The sequence below is a fragment of the Ochotona princeps genome, chromosome 6 (assembly GCF_030435755.1).
Source record: "Ochotona princeps isolate mOchPri1 chromosome 6, mOchPri1.hap1, whole genome shotgun sequence".
NCBI lineage: Eukaryota > Metazoa > Chordata > Mammalia > Lagomorpha > Ochotonidae > Ochotona > Ochotona princeps.
In genome coordinates this window covers 21,763,270-21,770,678 of record NC_080837.1, presented here as the reverse complement: position 1 = coordinate 21,770,678, position 7,409 = coordinate 21,763,270, and positions in this window count along the sequence as shown.

Here is a 7,409-nt window from a genome sequence, read left to right as displayed (position 1 = left end):
AGTTTCAAAGTTTTTCTTTGGCTTAAGTAAGCAAAACAGCAAACTTATGAGGGAGGCAAAACAGAAATTATCTCGACTCTACTGAAGGAGAAACTAACAACTTCGACTGAGCAGTGACTCCCAGAATTCATCAGATAGCATGTGGCAGGTCCATGCTCTGACCTCTCAGGACTGGTAAGGAAAGTGCCTGGTAGAACTCGATCCTCAAGAATATGTCCTCAAAGAATAAGTGCATTCATCTAAACTAGAGCCCAGTACAAAACACTGGGGTCAAACAGGTTGTAAAGTAAATCTTTGACCATTGCACTAAGCTTGAATGGAAATGATAAGCTAGGGTCAAATACAGAATTTCCTGGTTGAGATTTGATAATACAAAGAACTAAAATACCTTAGGGTTGTTTTGGAACAAGATTCTATTAGGAAAAGCACTGGCCTAGTCTTGGAAGTGAGGCACTAAGATTGTTACACACCCTGAAAATCAGGTTAGACATTGGAACAAGCATTGTGTAGTAGGTTAACTTTTGCCTGTGACACCAGCTTTCTATATGAACACCTGCTGCTCCAATTTGATTCATCTCTCTCTAATATACCTGGGAAGCAGTGGAAGATGGCCCAAGTATTTGGGCCACTGCCATCCACATGGGAGACCAAGATTAAGCTTCTGGCTTCCATCTGGCCCAGTTCTGACTTTGTGGCCATTTGGAAAGTGAATCAATCGATGGATAATGGATGATTCTCTCTGTCAATACCTATCTCTTTGTAACTGCCTTTCAAATAAATAGACACTTTTTAAAACATATTAGGCATTGTATAACATAACTGCTAAATCATCTAAGAGATAGTTTAATTTCTTATCATTGTTTAAGACCTAGACTCTGTTAAGATTACAGACAATTTCTGCCTACTTGAAAAGATAACTGAGAAATTGGATTGTAGAGCATTCACTGGCACTTTTATTTTGGCATTATTTTTACATATTTACCAATCATTTCTGTCCTCTTTGGAATCAGCTCTACTATTCAACCAGTTGCCTTATTAATAAATCAAATATGTCTTTGACATGTAATTACTATAAACATATGTGCTTTAAACTTGAAATTTATAAGCTAGTATTTCAAAGTTACATTGGAGTAAGTTACATTTTATATTCTTAATTCGGCTACCTAAATTATTCTATTGAATTTATATAAATATAAATTCATAGGACATATTCTTTGAGGGTTGTGGTCAGCAGCAGCCCGGGATGTCATTGCTTATTGATAGTAAGGTCACTTAGAAATTATCATGAAGGATTTTGAACACACATGAAATAATACAGCATATTGCGCCAATGTTGTGTAATGAGCTGAGATGCCACCTGCAATGCCAGGATCCTATATCAGAGTGTCAGTTTGAGTCTTGATGGCTCTAGCTCCAAACCTGCTCCCTGCTAGAGGGCTAGGAAAGCATGGGAGATGACCCAAGTCCCTGGGCCCCTGCTGCCCATATGGGAGACTGGAAGAAGCTCTCCTCTCTCAACTTGAGCCTGGCCCATCTCTGGCCTTGCAGCCACCTGGGAAATGAATCAGCAGTTGAAAAATCTCAATCTTATTCTCTCTGTAACTCTTTCAAATAATTTTAAAAAATTATATTTTCCTATTAACTTTTTGAAGTACTCTCACATAAATGTTCATTAATAACAAAATATTTGTATTTTTTCAGATTCAGACTTTGCTAAAACATGAAATACATACATTTTTTATAATCTGTAATCTTTCTTTCCTTTTTTTTAAGGATATAGTCTCTTGCTGGAAAGGCAGATCCACAGAGAGAAGGAGAGACAGAGAGAAAGACCTTCTGTCAGCTGGTTCACTTCCCAAGTGGCTGCAGGGTCTAGAACTGTGCTGATCTGAAACCAGGAGCCAGGAGCTTCCTCCAGATCTTCCACGTGGGTGCAGGGTCCCAAGGCATTGGGCCATCCTCCACTGCTTTCCCAGGCCATGAGCATGGAAATAGGATGCCAAGGCAAAGGGTTAGCCAAATGAGCCATCGTGACAGCCCCAAACTCTATTTTCTATTTATTGATATATATGCAGGAAATTAAAAGGGTTTATTGCATGGAAGGCAATTACAAGTTTAATTTAAACAAAAAGCTTTGGATATTCAGGCAACTTTTTTTTTTAAAAAGATTTATTCATTTTATTACAGCCAGATATACACAGAGGAAGAGAGACAGAGAGGAAGATCTTCCGTCCGATGATTCACTCCCCAAGTGAGCCGCAACGGGTGGGTGCGCGCCGATCCGAAGCCGGGAACCTGGAACCTCCTCCGGGTCTCCCACGCGGGTGCAGGGTCCCAATGCATTGGGCCGTCCTCAACTGCTTTCCCAGGCCACAAGCAGGGAGCTGGATGGGAAGTGGAGCTGCCGGGATTAGAACCGGCACCCATATGGGATCCTGGTGCTTTCAAGGTTGAGGACTTTAGCTGCTAGGCCACGCTGCCGGGTCCCAGGCAACGTTTTAATAACATGTTTTTTCTATTGTTGAAAATTCCCTCGTATGTTCCCTTGATGCATCTAGTTAGCTCTCACAGTGTTTTTTATGTTAATATTTCATACCAGGATAATCAAACGTATTAACTTCAGTGCCTGTACTAGAAGAAGAATTTAGTTTTGATGTTTTCCTGTTTGATGCAGAAAGGCTTCTTTGTTGTGTACGGGTGGCCATGAGAGACGGCGAAGTCCTAGGAATGGAAATGGGGAAAGCAGAAAGAAGCAAGGAGTGTTCGTGGGGAAAGTGCTTGTCGATCCCATACTCAAGTCCCTACAGAAACAGGAAAAGTGCATGCTGTGTACCTTGCAAGGAGCTGGAAGGGTTAGAAAGGCCCACAGATCAAAGCCACGGAACTGGGAACCAGAAAATCTCTGAGGGCACTCAACCCACCAGCTGGGTGGCACTTAGCACTCCACACCTCAGCGGCTCCACCAACTACCCAGGACTTCAACCTGTCTTGTAGGATTATGGGCACCTGCCAAGCATGCCAAAGAACTGAATACATAGAAGGGCATGTTCTTATTGCCTAGTCTGCCATCCACGTAGGCTTGATCAGAAACTCCAAGAACTTTCCACATTCCTGAGAGAAGGGTAGATAGGAGACAGAGTTTACAGCCCAGGAGTGAAACAGCAAGGCAGATAGCCGGTTAGTTGGTTTGACTGCTGACCCTGAGTGACCAAGCTCGGGGGCTTGTTTTGAAGGCGGGGTGGGACCTGATAGTTGTATCTCCAAAATTATCTTGACATCGATTCTAGGAATGGCGTTAATCATCGGATAGAAGATCTTCCACTCTGTCTCTCCTCCTTTTTGTATATCTGATTTTCCAATAAAAATAAATAAATCTTTTTTGAGAGTCTTGGGTAGGGGAAGTGGTGGGAGGGATGGAAGAGGGAGATACTGGGATCCCCACATTCTATTTTCTACTCACAGGTGTTCATGTCACTTTCCCTTGGTGCTTTTTCTCCCTTCCCTCTTGTTTCTTTGTGTAATATGTACTGGATTTGAGTGTTCTGTTTTGTTTTGATGTAGGTTTACAATAACTAAAAATTGAAAGAATAGTGTGAAATAATTCCCCTTTTTTTTAAAGATTTATTTTTATTACAAAGTCAGATATACAGAGAGGAGGAGAGACAGAGAAGAAGATCTTCCATCCGATGATTCACTCCCCAAGTGAGCCACAACGGCCGGTGCGCGCCGATCCGAAGCCAGGAACCTGGAACCTCTTCCGGGTCTCCCACGCGGGTGCAGTGTCCCAAAGCTTTGGGCCGTCCTCAACTGCTTTCCCAGACCACAAGCAGGGAGCTGGATGGGAAGTGGAGCTGCCGGGATTAGAACTGGCGCCCATATGGGATCCCGGGGCTTTCAAGGCGAGGACTTTAGCCGCTAGGCCACGCCGCCAGGCCCCAATAATTCCCTGTTTTTATAATCTTTTTTGAAGACTTATTTTTATTGGAAAGTCAGATATACAGAAAGGAGAGACAGAGAGGAAGATCTTCTGTCTGTTGATGCACTCCCCAAGCAGCCGCAACAGCTGAAGCTGAGCCAATCTGAAGCCAGGAGCCAGGAGCCAGGAGCCTGGAGCCTCTTCCTGGTCTCCCACGCAGATGTAGGGTCCCAAGGCCTTGGGCTGTCCTCAGCTGCTTTCCCAGGCCACAGGCAGGAAGCTGGATGGGAAGCAGGGTCACTGAGATTAGAACCGGCACCCATATGGGATCCTGGCACATGCAAGCTGAGGACTTTAGCTGCTAGGCTACCATGCTGGGTCCCCCCGAAATTCCCATGTTTTATGCAAATTACTTTTATGCTAAAATTTACTACTTTAAAAAAATCATCTCTCTTCATCCTTCTCCTTGACAGGGTGTGCAGACACCCATCTCCTTTTCTGTGTCATTTGAGGGTAGATTTCATGCTCATGCCTCTTGATTGTACCTGTACTGTGCACTAACAATGGTATTTGTGTGCCTGAAGAGTTGTCAAAGTCAGGAAACTTAACCTTGAACTCATACTCTGCTTTGTCAATTGTATCACTGTGTGTTCTTTTAAAAGTAGCACTTTTAATTCCAGCACATTTTTCCATTCAGTACTCTTCCTGACTTGATACATATTATATGCTAGGTTTAATGGTCATGTTGCTAAATTTTTAGAAACATTTTATGTATCTCCTTGAGTGACAGAAAGCTCCTATCTGTTGGCTCGCTCCCCACATGTCCACAATGGCTGGTGCTGGACAGGACTATGGGTAAAGCTGGCAACTGGGGACCCGATGCTAGCCTCCCAGGAGGGTGGCAGGAACCATCACTGCCGCCTCTGGAGGTCTGCGCTGGCAGGAAGCTGGCGTCAGGAATCAGAGCTGAGAATTGAAACTAGGTCCCCCATTTGTCATACTCATTAGTCTCTCTTAGCCTGTGTAACTCCTCAGACTTTCTTGGATTGTTAAGAAACTGGCATTTTTAAAGAACACAGGCTGTTTAATTTTATTTTTGGTGTTGTTTGCATCGTTGGCAAGCATGTCGGCCATGAGGACCACTGAATAGAGTGGGGTGGTTGAGGCATGGGGGAAGGTGGGTGCGGTAGGTCAATGCTTCCCGTTTGCCTTTTCTTCCCTTGTCTCCTGTATTGGGAGAGCGTGGAGGGAAGGAAGTGGGAGAGGGCAACTCCCAGCTGCCAAACTGCATCAGTATCTGGGTATGGGGGTGTCTACTTGATGTCACCTTAGAAACCCTGATGTGGAGAAGAATGTGCTAAGGATACTGCTTGAATAGTTTTGTGAGTTCCAAGATGCTGTTGGTTCCACTGCTCTGAGGTTGAGAGAATCCTTTCAAGGTCCATTGGCTGGCACCCCAGTGCATCCACTCACCCAGATACTTTTTGTTCTCCGTCTTCTTACATGACATTCAATGTCCTCCATAGACCCAAATGGGCTGGCTGTCAGGTCCCCGTTATGTACCTGGGCATGGTGTCTACCTCATAGGCATCAACAATTGAGGAGGCCCCAGTGCCAACATAGGCATTCTAAGGTAGGGCCACAAATCCCCTGATCTTCCCTGTGGTCAGAATTTGGAGTCCAGTGGTCCAGTTAGGGATTCCTCCAAGAAACTTCACCTGGGGTGGGCCAGGCAGGACTGAGCTGTCACACCCACCAATGAGAGCTGGGATGGAGGTGGACTGGTCTGACCTGGTGAAGGTCAGGCTTGGAGGTGGGCCAAGTCAGGCTGAGCCAAAAACCCACTGGTATGCGGGAGGTCTCTGACTAGGAGCTGGTCTGATAGAGGAATTTGAGGAACTCCCCTGCTAAGATATAAATAAATGTTTTTAAAAAGAAACTATATATGATATATATGTGTGTGTGTGTGTGTGCGCGCATGTTGTGTGATATATATATATATATAAAATGATTTTTTTTAACGTGAAGAATATGATCTCACCACCAAATCAGCCACCAGTCATTATGAGATGATGGATGAGGGTGAAGGGGATTTGGAGTGGATTGTACATACAGCATGAGGTGACTGTCAGCTTTGTCTCTGAGCCCAACTTTTGCAAAAGGGGGTGCTAACCAACACACTACCAGGCTCCCCCTTAGGATGCCTGGAACAGCTCTCCCTGAATGTGACTGACAAGTAGCTGCTTTGGTTGAGCAGTGTCTCATTTCGAACCTTTGAAGAACCTGCCACCCTGAGCACCAGTCACTGCCCCGTGGACGCTGAGGCAGTACTTCCTTGAGGCTAAACCTGTCCCGAGTGCCCATCCCTGCTGGGGCCAGAACTCCAGAGGGCAGCATCCTGCCGGAATGCCCCACTGCACTGCCAGAAACTGAAACCGCACGGTGGTTACTGGTTCGTGCACAGTCCTTCCATCCCCCCCGCCCCCCCGCTGACAATGGACACACCTTCGTTATCAAAGGTTCACTTTGCCTGCTTCTGTGCCCTCTTCCTTTATCCACAGCAAGCACTTTTCTCAAAGTCTGGTCACTTTAATGCCATTGTATTTTGCAACTCTAAGGACTTTCACTGAAGATTTTTTTTTTCTTAAAAAAGAAGCTTTTTATTTGAAAGCCAGATTTTCAGAATGGAGGCGATGGGGTTGGGGGAGAGATCTTGCATTCATTGGTTCACTCCCCAAATGGCTACAGTGGTCAGGGCTGGGCCTGGTCAGTGCCAGGAGCTTTATCCAGGTCAGCCACATGGGTGCAGGGGCCCAAACACTGGGGCCAGTCCGTTGTTTTTCCCAGGCAAGGAGCAGGCTCAGAAGTGGCACAGCCAAAATTGAACTAGTGCCCATATAGTACATTGCATTTGACTGCTTTATCTGTCATACCATAATACCAGCCCTGAAGTGACAAAGTAGCCGAAATCAAGCAATTGATTATTTTAATCAATTAATTACATTTCATTTTGTGACACAGTTTCATAGGCTCTGGGATTCCCCCAACCCCTCCCTGTATCCTCCCCCCATGGTGGATTCCTCCACCTTGTTGCAATATTACAGTTCAAATCCAGTCAAGATTCTTTCATTGCAGGCATATACCAAGCTTAGAGTCCAGCATCTAATTGTCCAGGTAAATTCAACAGTTTCTTGGGGAGACCATCTCTGTTCTGAAGGCTGAGCTGGTAGAATATCATCCCGGCCAATTAAAAGCCCCAACACAACATCAGCAACAGTTTACAACATTATGGAATTAATTGACATGGTATTGAGAAACAAATATGTTAAAAAAGACAAGTTCTTAACCACATCCTGTGACTACTTCATTGACATTTCAATTTTAGTTTATGTACTACCGGGTTCTATCCACCTTAAAATGGCTATAGGGTACTATTCATCTGTCTTGTGTCTATTTTCATTTTAGTATTTACCAGTTTATAGTTTTGAAGTAT